Source organism: Miscanthus floridulus, chromosome 6 (assembly GCF_019320115.1).
Source record: "Miscanthus floridulus cultivar M001 chromosome 6, ASM1932011v1, whole genome shotgun sequence".
NCBI classification, from domain to species: Eukaryota; Viridiplantae; Streptophyta; class Magnoliopsida; order Poales; family Poaceae; genus Miscanthus; species Miscanthus floridulus.
The window spans coordinates 55,425,416-55,441,947 of NC_089585.1; positions in this window are offsets into that span (position 1 = coordinate 55,425,416).

Below are 16,532 nucleotides of genomic sequence, written 5' to 3' on the forward strand. Positions count from 1 at the left end.
CGAACAAATCATTGTTTATCTTGAACCTGACGGAAGATCGGGATCCTCGTCTCCATTAAGTGGTATTAGAGCTAAGGTATACCATCAGGTTCACTTTTATTCCATAGTTTGAGAGTTTTGCATTCATCCTATAGTCCAGTGCCATACTTTTATTTCCTATCCTAGAACCTTCCGCGCCATAGCCTTTGCATATTTTAGTTTCAGATTCCGTTGTTGAGTTTGTGTCCTAGGTCAAAGTCTTGTTGCTGGTTTAGATTGTGTTCTTTTCTAGTTTGTGTTGATCCCTCCACCCGCCGCTATTCCGTATCACCATCGGTTTGCATCTTGTGTCCACTAAAACCCTTATTCGAGTAGCTTCCTTAAAACAGTCATAACATTTGCATCCGAACTCGAAACGGGGAAAAATTTATATCTACTGGAGAACGCCAGAAAATTTTAGATCTATTTCATCCCAGCATAAGCTGGGTTCACAAAAATTAGATTTGCGAAATTCGATTACGAAAATTGAGTTTCTGGGCCCACAAGTTTTGGTATGCTTTTTAGAGCACAGTCCTAATTTTCTATAGGCCACATCTTTTATTCAATTGAGCTCAATTTTTTTGTGGTTTATTCTTGTGTGCTCCTTGCTGAGAAAAAAATATCAAAAGAGCAAAAGCAAGAAAAAAAAGATTGGACAAAAAAAAATAAAAGAAAAAAAATAGTAAAAGAGAATAGAAGATATCGAAAAGGAGCACATAAGGAACACTCAATAGCTCTATTGTTTGTGGTACCTTTTGCCTTGTTCATATCCGTTGCTACCTTTAATACTTGTTTCCTTTCATCCTTGTTTCCTCTCTTGGTGATAGGAACACGTATAGGCCAGCAACTAGGACAAGTGCTCTGGACATTTATTCGATATTGCTGTCTGTCACTGACTTGTGTGCCACATATATATATTTGTTTTTTTTTCGTGCCTCCCAAGCTCCACATATATACTTCAGATCAGTACAAAAAAAAGGTCCTTGCAATCTCGGTACCACTACCTCATAGGTATCATGAACCAGCCGCTAGTTGTACCGCCCTTTGCTTGCATTGGTAAGAACTTTGTAAGAGCTTGGTAAGACGCTTCCACTTGCTGTCAAAAGTGACACCACTGCAACCATGTAGTCATTTGATAGGGATAATATTTTTGTATTGTCTTTTGCTAGTCTTCTAACAATGACAAGGTTGTTCGTATCCACCGACTTATGATGGTATAGGTACTGATGAGTACATGGAGTGGGAAATTGCCATCGACAACATATTTGCTACTCGCTTTATGTGTCCAAGGAGGAAGGTAAAAAATGTAGCTAGTGTTTTGTGACATTATGCTTTATCTTGGTGGGAGTCTTTAGATCCTTCTGAATAAACCTCAAACTTGGAATGATATGAAAACTTCTTATGTGAGAAACCTTTGTTAATCCACCTCCTATTTTGATTTCATATGATGAGGTGCACCATTTGGAGGAAGAATCTGTTGTTATTCCTCTTGCTATGACTAACCTTCTGCAGGATAATATCCATAAGCGAGAGGATGACATGGAAGAAAATGAGGATCTCACAACCTCATATGCAAATTCAGAACCATCACTTCACAATGCACCTATTACTCCTGCTGAGAACACAGGTAATGCCCATGGTGCTACACTCATGGAAGGTGAAAATTGTCTTAATGTACTAAATTTTTCCACAAACCATGCTATCATAGAGCAATTGTTAGTGGAACCCTCTCTTGATTTATCTTTGTCCCATGATAATTTGCTTGATATTCCTTGTGATAAAGATGAATTAGTTGATGATGCTTTAGTTTTCCATGTTTTGGAACCAATTACTTATGCTGAACATAAACGTTTGCTTCCCATTGCTACCGAAAAAAAAGAAAAGAAATTATTGTATTCTTCAAATACTTTGGGTTATATTGAGTTTGATACTTTATATGCTCTTAGTAGTTTAGAAGAGAAACTTAAATGTGTTGAATTGCCATGGTTGTCTACTTGTACATATCATTTTATTGGAAAATATAATTGTAAAGGAGAGTATATGGTGCATCGTGTCTATATTTGTTCAACTCTGAAATCTCCTAATATTGCACAAAAGTATGATCAACCAAAGGATTCCAATTGCTATAATCTTGTCATGCCGAGTTTCCCTAGTTTTGTTATAAAGAAACATGTTAAATTTCAAGAAGGGGAGCAATGTTGGCTACTACCAACAACGTTTCCTTCAGCTAATCCCAAACCGAGGACGGTTTGTTGTCAAGAAGGGGAGGATGATGAGGACATGGCACCTTCAGATACGAACAATGATTATAAGGTGCACTCATTCCTACATTTGCATAGTTGCTTTGGTTATAATTCACTTGGTACCACATGTACATGTCACTATTTGATTGTAGGTTCAAATGTGTTTCATAATGGAAGTTCATCAAAGTTGAACTTTAGGTTCGTCGGCAGCTCGACAGTGCCTCATTGGGAAGGCCATAACTCATCCATCCGGAGTGGGATCGAGGTCAATGAGCACTTGATGGAAAGCTTGTTTGATAAGATTTCAAATAGATCTGGTCCCATCTCAATATCACATCGGCAAGGCCTCAAAATCACCAATATATTCTGTCACTATTTCTGGCGGGAGCTACACTGTCGTCATGGGCTTGTTAGACATCCTTGGGACCCAGGCCCAAGTTGGAGCATGCCCCAAGAAGATGAAGAACACCTAAGAGATGGCCTTGGACGTCCTCCTCCTTGGCCACCACCTTAGGAGGCCAGCAAGGACGTCCAAGCCAAGTCAGAGGCCCAGTCCAATCCGAGTTCGAGTCTGTCTCGGCTGTCAGGACTAGTCTGCAATAAAACAGACGCTCAGGACGCATCCAAACTCCGTTTTCGATGATCCACATATGGATGGAAAGATAATTTGATAAGGAAGCCAATCCAAGTGGTTTCACGTCAAAACCCCTTCAGAATCAACGGGAATAGTCGAAACAAGTTAGCATCTAGAATCTGCCAGGGTGCTACGACACCTACTTTTGGTCCGTTGGACCGTGTATCGTGTTTGGGCCCATTAGGAGGTGCGTCCAGGGTAGGTGATGACCCTAAGACCTTTATAATCATACGCCGCCGCCGTCATTAGGTTTTGGGGGTTTTGTTTTAGATCAATCTGTCATTGAACAGTCACTGTTATCGGTTTGCAAGACCCCAACTTCGAGTCCTTAATCATTCATCTGCAATTGTCACTTCAATTGAGTTGCATTTTATCTTGTTCTTGCTTGTGTTCTTCGATTCGTAGCAGGGATTAGCCTTCTTGGCGAGGTCAACCGGATTGTGACACGGTTGATAACCAGAGGAGATGTGGTGCTAAGGTTGCAGGTTTTGGGTCTTTGTGATTTGAAGCTGGATCGGTGTGTCGCTCTCCGAACAAATCGTTGTTTATCTTGAACCTGACGAAAGATCAGGATCCCCGTCTCCATTAATAAGGATCATTGGGCACACGGTGATTATTACCTTGATGGTGGTGGACACCACCCATACCTGTCGTGTTGCGGCGAAGACGTCATCGTAATCTTGCTTGTCGGAAGGCTCCTCGATCTATGTTCCTAGCGGCATCATGCACCTGTGTCGTCTGGCAAGAGACCATCGGTGTTGCTGCTGGAGACATCATTGTTGTTGACCACCACCAAGGTTTCCAACTCAGTAACCTTGTCGGTTAGCGTGGAAATTCGTTTGTCCAGTCTCTCCATGCTATTGCCAATGTTGAGTTCAATGAGTGTGTCAGTGATGGCCTTCCTAACTGCATCATTCATCCTTTTTTGGGCATCCTCTACAATAGCTTGTAGTTGCTCTTGGCTGACATACTCATTGAAACCCTTAGGATTGTTATCTCTAGTATGATCACCTCCTGCCATTGTAAACACAAAAATAGGAACAGATGGTGAAAGTTTTCCCTACCAAATGACTATGTGGTTGCAGTGGTGTCAGTTTTCACATCAAGTGGAAGTGTCTTACCAAGCTCTTACAAAGTTCGTACCAACGCAAGCAATGGGCGGTATAACCGATGGCTGGTTCGTGATACCTATGAAGCAGTGGTACCGAGATTGCAAGGCCCTTTTTTTTGTATTGATCTAAAGAGTTTGTGGAGCTTGGAAGGCACACAAAGAATAATATGTATATCTGGCACACAAGTCAGTAATAGAAAGTAATGCTGAATTATAGTCCAAAGTGCTTGTTCTCATTGCTGGTCTAAAATGCTCCAAGTACCAGGTGTGTAACAAACAAGTATGGTGGATAGCAAGGTGACAGGGGTGTGAAAAACAAGTATGGCGGATAGCAAGAGCAACAAAAACAAGGAACTAGACAGCACACACTAACACAGCTCACTTTAGGCCTTCTCTATATACTCCTCTAGATATTGTTCCTCTTTTGCCCCTCTCTTTTTTCTATTTTTTGGGTTGTCGTTGTTTTTTTGAGAAATTTCAACTTCTTCTTTTTATTTTTTTAATATTTTTTCTTCAGCTTAGGAGCACAAAAGAAGTAACCACAGAAAATATGAGCTTAAACAAGTGAAAGACGTGGCCTATGGAATTTTCAGAAGACGTGCTCAAAATCAACAAAAACCTTGTGACCACGAAAAGAGGATCTTGTGACCACTTTTTGACAAAAATAAAAATTCTGACCCCAGTATATCCAAGGATGGACTGGATCCGAAAATTTTTTCTAATCAATTTTGATATATGGAACATCGAAATTCGAGTTCAGTATGCAAAAACTAGACCAGTTTTAAGAATTGGCTCCGAATTAGAGGACAAAACGGGAACAATGTGCACAAAACTGGTCATGGCAGCAAGGATTTGATGGAAACGATGGGGGGCAACACATGAACTGGACTCTAACATGACCTAATGAGCAACAAGACCTCGACCAGGACACAAACTCAAAACAACAGACTCTAAAACCGAAATATGCAAAGGCTATGGCACGGAAGGTTCTAGGACAGGAAAAAAAATATGGCACTGCACTATGGGATGAATGTGAAATACTCAAAACTAGGGGATAAATATGAACTTGACGGTATACCTTAGCTTTGATTACCACTTAATGGGGACAGGGGATCCCAATCTTTCGTTAGGTAGAGGTAACTATCGTTGTGGCGGAGAATGACACACCGATCCAGCTTCAGATCGAAAGATCGAACCCTACAATCTTAGCACCATAGCTCCTCTAGTTATCAACCAAGTCACGGACCAAGTTGACATCACCAAGAAGGCTAATCCCTACCTGCGCAACGAAGAACACAAGCAAGAACAAGAAAGAACACAACCAAATTGCAGATGAATGATTAATCTCACTGAAGTTGGGGTCTCACAAACTGATGAACGGTGAAACTGTTCTTGATAGAATAATCTAAGAAAAACCTAATGACGGTGGCGACATATGATTATAAAGGTCTTAGGGTCGTCGCCTACCCTGGACGTGCCCCATAATGGGCCCAAACACGATACATGGTCTAGCAGACCAAAAGACGGTGTCGTAGCACCCTGGCAGATTCTGAATGCTGAGTTGTTTCGACGATTCCTATTGATTCTGAAGGGATTTTGACATGATACCACTTGTATTATCTTCCTTATCAAATTATCTTTCCAGCCATATGTGGATCAGTCGAAAACAGAGTCCGGATGCGTCCTGGGTGACCAGTTTAAGGCAGACTGGTCCTGGAGGCCGAGGCAGACTCGAAATCATGTTGGACTGGGCCTCTGGTTCCTGTTGGACATCCTTGCTAGTAATCATTGCCTCCACCTCTTCCTCTAAGTCCCTCATGATCCCTCTCCAATGTTCCTAATTAATATAACATCATTAGGTAGCAATCTATTCTCAAAAGTATAAAAAGTATCACTTAAGAACGAGCTCACCTCTAAATTAAGTTGTCGCCTTCGAGCTCGGGTCATTAGACCTTGCATATTGGTTGGAGGATCAGCGGGTGCATCTGAAGGAGTGATGTCCTCATCAGATGGTTGCAGGCTTGAATCTTGCATTTTGGATGGACATCACTTGATTGTTGGAATGACACCACTTGTATAGCTTCTTGAGATACCACACATAGGATCATTTAACTTGATACTAGTTTGTGGGACACCTCCCCCTATGTCATAGCATGGGTCATCCATTTGATAAACTTGAGCTCTTGTAGGTGAGGGATGCATTCTTCATTTGATGATCTCTAAAATGTGAGGATCACATGTGGAACCATCGTCTTGCATGATTGATACCACAGTGTAGATGTGATACCACTTGAAAGAATTTTCTAGTATGGAACCACTTGTTGAATTTATTAATAAAAACCATTTCTTGAACCTTTGTTATGTTCATGAGTACCACTTCTAGGATATCACTTATGAATTGATCTAGACATCACTGGTGAATTCTTGATGAAATACTTGAGTCTAGATACCACTTGAAAGAAACAAACTAGATATCCATTTGCATTGTTGTCTTGTGCTTGTACTCTTATCACTATCATGAGCTTCTAATTTTGACTTGACTAAATTGATTTGCCTAAACTTCCAAGTCCGGTTTGAACCAATGACAAGCTTCTTCACACCTCTTACAAGGGTTATCTTGCCAATATTGTAGTTGTCACTTGTTAGAAATCCAAATTAAATCAAGTACTTGGGTTCACTAGCTCATGAACATATTCATATACTAACCACTAGATCAACTAATCATTTAAGCAATAGTGGTAAGCTATGAATTTAAACATTTCATTTGTTATGCATGATCCTATGAAGCATGTACTATATGCACTAATCGCATGCTAGTAAGGGATGAAATGATCATGCACATTACAATGATACCTTTGCTAAGTTGGAGTAGAGGATAGTCACATAGATTCTAATTTATTACTCCAATAGCAATGTGAAGTCCAATTATAAGCTTGGTGAAGACTAATAGATACCATTTTGAATTTCATTCTTCATCCATATGAAATAAATACCACTTATGATCAAGTGCACTATCTTGTTGTGGTTAGCTTGCTTCATCATTTGATCAATGCTTGCAAGAGAGAACTATTTGGAATACCACTTGAAATATCATGACTAGCTCTCTTTTGGGTGTTGCTTGCTTTTCTTGATCAACCCTTTTGATTGCTTCAACTAAGCATCTCAAATGTCCCTTGAATCACCACTTCCATAATAGCCTTCTAAATACCACACTTGATTTACCTACACATAGGCGGCAAGCCCCTAAACTAGGGAGAAGTGACATCTCTCTAAGAACCATTCTTGCCACTCACTTAAAATAACTTGATTGATTGATCCAAGTGATGGACTTAACTTGATGAGTAACCTTGATTCCTTCTTTAAGTCCTTTTCTTTCTACTTGTTTAAGTCTTTTTCTTTCTACCAAATGATTTGCAATAATATCTAGAACTTAAACTTTCATCTTCATCTTGAGTTTGATCTTGATCTTCATCTTGAGTACCAAATGTGTGCAAAGTGCACTCCACAATCAAATGGTCTTGTACTCTTTGCTTGTTATGCTTCTAGATCATCTCAAAACCAAACTTAGGTTCCTCAATGACTTATAAACATGATTCCAACTTGAGGACCTTTCAATCAAAGTGACTCCAATTAAATCCAATAATTGTCACTTTTCTAGCAGATTCTGTACTCTTCAAAGAAAAATGCATATCTCCCAAAGTACAAATCTAAAACACACGAAATTTGATAGAGATGTGCTTCACTAAGTTATCTAGCAGCTGTAAAAATTTGAGCATCATTTGACTTATAGATTGCTACCAGATTTCAATTCTTCTACCACTGCTACATGCTGAAAACTGCTACACTATAGCTGACAAGATCCACTCCACAACCGAAGCATTTCTTATTCAATTCTCATAAATTTGTACAGCATCTTATACCATAAATCTAAAGCATGTACACCAATTTTTATGCCAATCCAATAAGTTTTTATCACTCAAACATGGCTAAGATCACAGCTAGCTCAGATTTTGCAATATAGGATATATTTCAATCACTTGAGCTATACTTCATCAAATGTGAATCAAACTTGAAAACAACTTGTTTGAATACTTTCACAAGACATAAATCCATTCAATCCACTAAATGTCATCTTATGAACTTATCCAACACAAATTAATCCAAACTTGATTACTATCCATTCAATCATCTTATAGCAAGCAACATTGCATATTTATCCAATTCAATCAACTCATATGCACCCAAATGAAATGATCAACAAGAGATATACCTTGGTTAGCTCATGATCATCCAACTAGCAAGCTTCAACTCAATTATTTGCAAGCCATCAAATATATCCAATGAATCACCAACAACTTGAATCTGACACTTGTATGTCGTAGCACTTTTGGACTTCACTAATTCTTGGCTTGGCATTGGGATAGGATTGCACTAAGCTTCATAACTTGACTCAATATGTGATGATCAATATGAAATCAATTGAATCAAATCTCCAATACTGATGGTACCTACAATCATTCATCCACTTTTTTATGGTACCCAAACTAGTTTAGGGTCCTCTCAAGTTAGATGCAACATACTTAGACATAGCCTTAGTATGAGTAGTGGGAAGTTTTGCAATTGCAACCAATGAGGTACCATTGCCATCCTTTCTAAGCACATCATGATCATCAATTGAAATGGGCTTAGAATTTTTACCTAGGGGACATGAATGTGCCATGTGTCCCCTTTCCTGGCATGAGTAGCACTTTCTCTTTGATTGAGCCTTCTCTTCCTTGCTCATGTGGTGCTTCTCATTGCCTTGCCTCTCATGGATTGCTTTAGCCTTCTTCTCAAGCTTGATAGGACACTTAGAGGCAAACTGTCCCATATTTCCACACTTGAATGACTTGATGTGAGTCAGATCTCTCTTCTCTTGATCTTTGCTCATCATCTTGGCATCTTGAATAAGCATTGGATGCCATGCTCTTCCACACCTTCTTGTTTTCTTCTTCTTCATCATCAAGTCACCACCATCTTCATGATAGATCTTGACTTGCTCTTGGGGTGTCTTCTCTTGCTCAACTTGTGGCTTTGTTTGAGGCTTCACTAGTTGCTTCACCAATTGCTTGGTCGGGCACAATGAGGTAAGATGACCCCAAGTGCGGCACTTGAAGCACTTGACATGCTTTAGCCTCTCTTCTTCCTTCATCAACTTGAGCTTCTCTTTGTTAGGGCAACCATTTGCAAGGTGTCCCTGCTTCATGACACCGGTAGCACATGGTATGAGAGAGCTTTCTTTGTTGTAGCTTCTTCATCTTTCTTTCTCTCTTTCTTTTGCCCTTTATCATCTTCTTCTTGAAACCAAGGCCACACTTGTCACCATAGTTTCTTTAAGTTTTCAACATGTGCTCAAAGGTGACTTTTGAGTTGTAGCACCTCTCTAACTTGTTGCTCAAATTCTTCACTTCCATTTTTAGCTCATTGTTCTCTTTCAAAAGGTTAGTCTCACAAGACATAGAAGTAGAACAAGCATTTATATGTGAAGAACATAGCATATCTAATAAATCAACACAAGAGGTGGATACATGCTTCTTGCTTACATCACAAGGGTTAGCAACATTTTGCAATTTATCATTTGATCCATGTGATGAGCTATCATTATTTTTAAGTTTCTTTGTAAACACTTTAATGAGAGAAGCATGTTGTTCTAATAATACTTCATGAGATGCAAGTAGTGTCTCATGATTCAATTTAAGCTCACAATGTGAAGATTTAAGAACATCAAGTAATTTCTTATGTTCTTCACAAGAGTTCTTTAGAAATGAGTTTTCATTTTCTAATTTCATTGTTTTAGCTTTCTCATTTTCTAAAGACATGGTTATTCTAGCAAGTCTACTAACAAGGTCATCATATGAATCAACATGATCAACCACATTAGCACTTGATACCTTTGTGTCACCTTGTGACATGAAGCAATGTGGTGATGTAGGAGAGCTTGTAGTAGCAATGTCATCCGGGCATGATCCATCATCATAACCATCAAGTGTGCATGGGGTAGCATCATCATTTGTAACACTTGTGGCATCATCAATCTTGTCAAGTGAACTTGTAGTGGATCGATCATCATCATCACTTGACCATGAGGTGGAACAATCTTCCACAATCACCAAGTTGTGGTCATGCTCAACATCCTCATGTGCCTCCACCTTGTGATCATCCTCCTTCATGAATTTGCCATCATCACTTGTGGAGGAGTCACCGTAGAAGGCTTGGAGTGCCATCCACATATCATGAGCACTCTCCAAATCCCACACATGTCTAAAAACATCACCATGTAAAGCACACATTAGATAATAAAGAGCATGTGTATCAAGTTGTAAGCAATCCTCTTGTGCTTGGGTTAGGTTGTCCTTATCCAAAGAATCACGAGAAAAACCAACAACAATGATCCACCATGCCTTGGGACCCAAATCACAGAAATGATCAAGCATATGATGTTTCCACCGTGCAAAGTGTGTTCCATAAAAAATGTGTGTGTTACAAACAACATCTAGCCCAAAGTTCGCCATCCTCTCAGGTCGGTGAAGTCCACAAATGAGAGACCTAGCTCCAATACCACTTGTAGGGTCTAGATGGCAGACTAGAGGGGGGTGAATAGTCCTTTCTAAAACTTAATCATGCTAGCTAACCCAAACAAATGCTGAATTAAAACAATCAGTCTAGACAAGACTACACCCCTTTATTGAAGTTCACAAGCACCTTATAAAGCTCCTAATTAGGCAATAAAGGTCCCGGGCTAGCTAGAGCTCACCTAACCAATTTTAGGAGCAAGGTCACACCAACCTATGCCACTAGTATTTTAAGAAACAAGGGAGCTCCTACACATACTAGTAAGTAAAAGCATAAAGCCACCTAAGCTCACTAGCAATACTCAATAACGAGGCAACCAATGCCAAACTAGAGAGCACAAATACTTAGTTACACAAACTAAGCAATGTGACTAATAAGGTAACACAAACCAAATTAGCCACGCAAGGGAGCTACTTCTATGCCACACAAGCAAGAAGGTAACTAGTGAGCTACACAAGCTAACTAATTACAAGAGCAACTACACAAGCATAATTTATATGAAAGTAATTACAAGCTTGTGTAAGGGGATTGCAAACCAATGGGAAGAACAATGTTGACATGGTGATTTTTCTCCCAATGTTCACGTGCTTGCCAACATGCTACGTCTCTGTTGTGTCGACCGCTCACTTGGTGGTTCGGCGGCTAATTGGCATCACCCGCCAAGCCCGCAAGTCGGGTACCACAAGAAACTACACCGAAAGTGAGGGTAGCTCAATGACACGCTCAACTAGAGTTGCTCTTCATGGCTCCCATGGAGTGAGCACAATGCCCCTCACAAAGCTCTTCTCTAGAGCACCGCAAAAGCTTCTTGTGGGCTTCGACGGAGACCACTACCAAGCTATCTAGGAGGTGGCAACCTCCAAGAGTAATAAGCACCACCAGCTTGCAACTCGATCACTATCGACGAAATATGGTCGGCAGTCTACCTAGGGGTATGCCCAAGGTAGTAGATTATCGGCAGACAGATGCGCAAGCTACAAACAAGATGGTGACGCAAGACAAACATGAGGTTTTATCTAGGTTCGGCCACCGTGAAGGCGTAATACCTATGTTCTATGTCTGATTGTATTGCTGTATGTCAATGAAAGATGTTTTTTAGAAGAGTCCCCTACCTACCTTATATAGTTTGGGGGGCAGGGTTATAGATCTAGAAACTAATCCTAACCAGTTACAATTGCCATAGGTAGCCGGATAAGGATTCCTATTCTAACCGACCAGGATCTTGCTTGATCTCCAAATCTGCCTTGATTCCTTGCACGAGACTCTGAACAGATTGGCCGGGCCGTGCGTCATCTTCTAGTGGGCCAGACCCCCTAGTCTGGGCTGACCCAAGCCTAGCCATAAGGGTATAGGGGTTAATACCCCCACAGCTAGTCCCCGAGCACCATGTATTATGCTGCGACACGCCGTTCGATCTCCTTCGGCTAATGCGATCTGTCTTCATGTCATCTCCAACTGGTTGAAACATTGACCAAGCGAATGTGCTAGTATTTGGGTCAGAACAGAAAGCAGTAGACCATAATTATAGCCGAAGACTCCAGTTGTCCAAAGAATGCATGGTGCTCTAAAGAAAAAAGAAAAAAGATTTCTTTCCTGATGAAGTGTGCCCACTTGTATTTCTGAAAAGAAATGTAAGTGACCCTTGTACAATAGTAATTATGGCCAATAGTCAGAGCGTAGGGGTTGATAAAATAAGCACATTCACTGCAAGGTGAAGTGTGCCCACTTAGTCTCTGAGCCTGGTAGTAGGTGACATAGGCACGTGGTGCTAGGGTCTAAAAAGAATTCCCCGAGCTTGCTGGAAGGCGAGGTACTAGCCTTGTAGCAAGGTCTAAATAAATGCCTCTCAACTATATGTGAGTACAAATCACATGTAGCTAAGGAGAGCGGTCTCTGAGAAATGTTAGGAGAGTGGTCCGGGCAGTCCCTGAGCATGAGTGCGGTTGGAACAGTCCCTGAGCATGATGGTGGTCTGGATAGTCCCCGAGCACAATGGTGGTCTGGACAGTCCCCGAGCATGATGGTGGTCTAGATAGTCCCCGAGCATGATGGTGGTCTGGACAGTCCCCGAGCACAAAGATAGTCGCGAAAGTCCCCGAGCACGAGAAGCGTGGCGAAAAACCATATGCCACTTGTACTATTATTTTTTGTATTTATTTATTTACTTGCTCTATCAAATCAGACACGTCTGGTCAAAGAAGTAGATGGGTATAGCATGTCTCACTGCTTTTTATCTTTTCAAGCAAACAGTTGCGTGGCACCTGTAAGTAGGTGTGTCAGCGTGGGCCCTCCCACATTGGCAATGAAGAGGCGCATATATTGGTATAGATCTCAAGGCTATGAAAACAACCGTCTGCGGCGCGTGCGCATGTCTCCCAAGAATCTCAGGGAGACAAAACGGCATAACTCTTGGGTTAAATACAATATAAGATAGGTAAGTTACTTTTTACTGAACCCCATTGCCATTCACAGCCGCAACCATCTTCTTCCTCTCACCAACCCTAATACCTCTGAAATTACCACCAATCAATCCTCCGCCATTTCCTTGTTCATCAGCAAGGCCAAAGTCATGGCAAAAAGCGATGCACAGAAGAAAGCATGAGTCATGGCGAAGGAGTGGTGGAAATCAAGAAGCAGCGAGCAGACCATTGAAGACCTCATCACCATGGGGGTACTCCACAATAAGGAGCTCGCAGGATGGCATGCACTAGAGGGCGAGGGGTACCCTGATCCACAACCAGGTGAGATTGTGGTGTTTGAAGACTTCTTTAAGCGGGGATTTGGGGTTCTTGTACATCCTTTTCTTCAGGGGCTCTGTCTTTACTATGAGATTGGGATTTGCAATCTGCATCCCAACTCGATCCTCCTTGTCACCACTTTCATTCATCTTTGCGAAGCATATGGCGGCTTCTAGCCCCATTTCGATTTTTTCCGCCATCTTTTCTGTCTATGAAAGAAACGAAGCGGTAGTTTCGAAGATAGCCTAGGGTGTGTACCTCAACCTCCATGATGGCATGAAAGCCTAGTACCTACACTGCTCATGGAACACGTCACTAGATGACTGGTACAAGAAATGGTTCTACATCCATGAAGAGCCAAACACAATTACATTGTGTGACGTGGGGTACATTCTAGAGAAGAGGACAAGCTGGTCAGAGAAGCCCGAGCACCTAGAACAAATTCTAGAAATATTTGGAATGATCCCATGGAAAAAACTAGATGGTCCAAGCGTGGTCGGGAACTTCATCAGCCAATGGATCTAGCCCTGCCAGAGGAGAGTACATCCTGGCTTTGAATATCAAGGTAGCGCAGACCCGACGAGGACGAGGCAGGAGGCGCTTGACAAAATCAAAGTCAAAGCTAGAATTGGAGAGCTATTTAACTTAGCTGATCCAAATTATGTCAGATTGAATGACATCGAGCACGCTTTCAAGCTTGCCCGACCTCCCCCAAAGGTAACTGTCTTGCCCTGTACCCGTAGTTTTATATTGTGGTAGGATAAGTGGAAACTTACTGTGTTCACCCATTTTTGTTACCCAGGTTAATGATCAGGATAGAGCGACAGTGTTTGTGTCGCCACCCCCTGGAGTGGAGTGTGTAACACCTCGGGTGTTAGCCTTGCATAACTTGACTTGCATAACATGAGCATGAGCATCAAGCATTCATAAACAAGCATTTACAATTGAAACATTGGATTGAAACATCTGCGACATTTACTTGTTATCGCATGTTTCTTTGAACATATGCAACTTTTCTCATTATTTCATGTCTCTATGTGTATATGCATATGATCATGAGTGTATACGTGTAGATGGTTGATATGAGTCACAAAAATATGTTGGCAATGCATAGGTTAGCAAATGGAACATAGTTCATGAATGTCATTTCCCATGATCAAGCCTTAAGTCAGGTTTCATGTGATTACACTAAATAGCTCTATGAGTGACTAATACATGAAATGATTGAATAACCTTGCAAATTGCTTAAACATGTTTAGAGTATCATTATGAACAACTTTGATATTCATGGTTAGGGGTAATTAGGTCATTAAGCCATGATTTGAAGTGTATCATCATTTAAATGTGACATGTTTGACCAAATTTGAACTAGGTGTTAGAGACCTTGCATGGAGGAGATCACTAAAGCAAAGTTGTAGTATTTGACATAAGGAACAACTTTATTTTTGGGTCATTGACTGATTTAGCTTCTAACATGCTTGGATTGGTCTCACAAGAATCAGCAAAATCAACATTTCAACACTTAACAAATTTTTTCTAAGTCATATCGACTGACAGACTGACAGGCCTACTTTGGGGGTGATTTTACTCAGTCTCGATTGCGATTTAGCATGAGTTCACTGAAAGAGATTTGTAGCTGGTACATAGGTTTACCATTTTGGTTTAGAGTGTTTGCACGTTAGAGCCATGAATTAGCAGATAAATCAACATGAAAACTTGCTGTCAGGCTAGTATCGGGGTTAACTGACGAACTGAACGCGGTTTAGTGGCCGACACCAAGTAGAGTCCGAGCGCCGCATGGACGTCGCGGCTGGCCACACGTCGCCGGCGCCCTGCCCCGCGTGGCAGAGCTAGGCCAGAGCGCCACCATCCACCTCTCTAGGCATTAGCTAGCGTGTTGAGTTCGCCTTGTGTAGTATATGCTCGTCTGAGCTTGAGCTTGCTTTGCTATGGCCTCCTCCGATGTGCCGCCGTCATTTTGCCCTGCTGTGCCACCATAGTAGCCGCCATAGCCGCTAGCTCCGACGAGAAGGCCACCCACGTAGCTCAATCGATGCGCCAGGTCACGTAGATCATCGTGTGATGATGTCACTGCCGGCAAGTTCGCCATCGGCGAGCTTTGGCCGCGCCACCGTAGCGCAGCATAGCTGCCCTATTTCGAGTCGATGACATGTGGGGTCCCCTGACTGACCGGTATTTGAAAGCTAGGTCATTTGATTCCAGATTTTGAATTGTTTTGTGATTTTTATATCTCCAGTTTGGTAGCTTCAAAAATTGTGCAATAAATTGTGTAGTGTTCCTTAGGAAGTCTAGTATTTAGGAAAAATATATTCTTGACATTTACAGTAGAAATTTTGGGATATTTAAATAGAGATTTGAAATGTGTTTTTGAATGCATGCAAATTTGTTTATTTTATATCTAGAGTTCCTTTGCTCCAAAAATTATGAAATTTTTGTGGTAAGCTACTCTTGTCATGTATGAACTGCTGGTAAAAATTTAAGGATCAGTGCATGTGTAGAATTGTAGTTATAGATTTTTCTTTTATAAATAGTGAATCCTTGTATGAATTTTTATAAATGATTTATGAATCCAAAATTCATGAAATTTGTTGGGGGTAATCCTAGTACCATAAGGATGCTAAGAAAAATAGGAAATCTGTTGCTTGACACTTTTCACTAGGGTTTTCTATTTATGCTACTTTAAGCCTTTCTATCTTGTTATTTTTAAATAGAGTGTTTTATTGAATAAAATGGCTTGAAACTTTTACAGTAGTCCTTTGATAGCATTAGTAAGGCACTGTAAATTTTTAAGAATTTTTTATGCACATTTGATATATATTTATTATTTAACCTATGTATCCAAAAATAATAATAAATGCATATAAAGAAATAGTTTAGGCTTCACCCTTATATTTTCTTGGATGTATTTGGTATGCTTAAACTGATGATAGGCTTTATGTTGTCAAATTTTGAGTGATTACATGAAGTAGAAGTATCGTTGCTTTAAAATGCAAATTTAAAAGGATTCCGGACAGATTCTGTAGTTTGATAAGTTGCATGATAGGGATGATGTTTGCTGTAAAAATGGTTGATAACAAAGTTGTAGATAATTTGATAAGCTTTCCAGAAAGTCTAGGATCACTGCATTTGGATTAGTAGAACTCCAGTTATGAGTG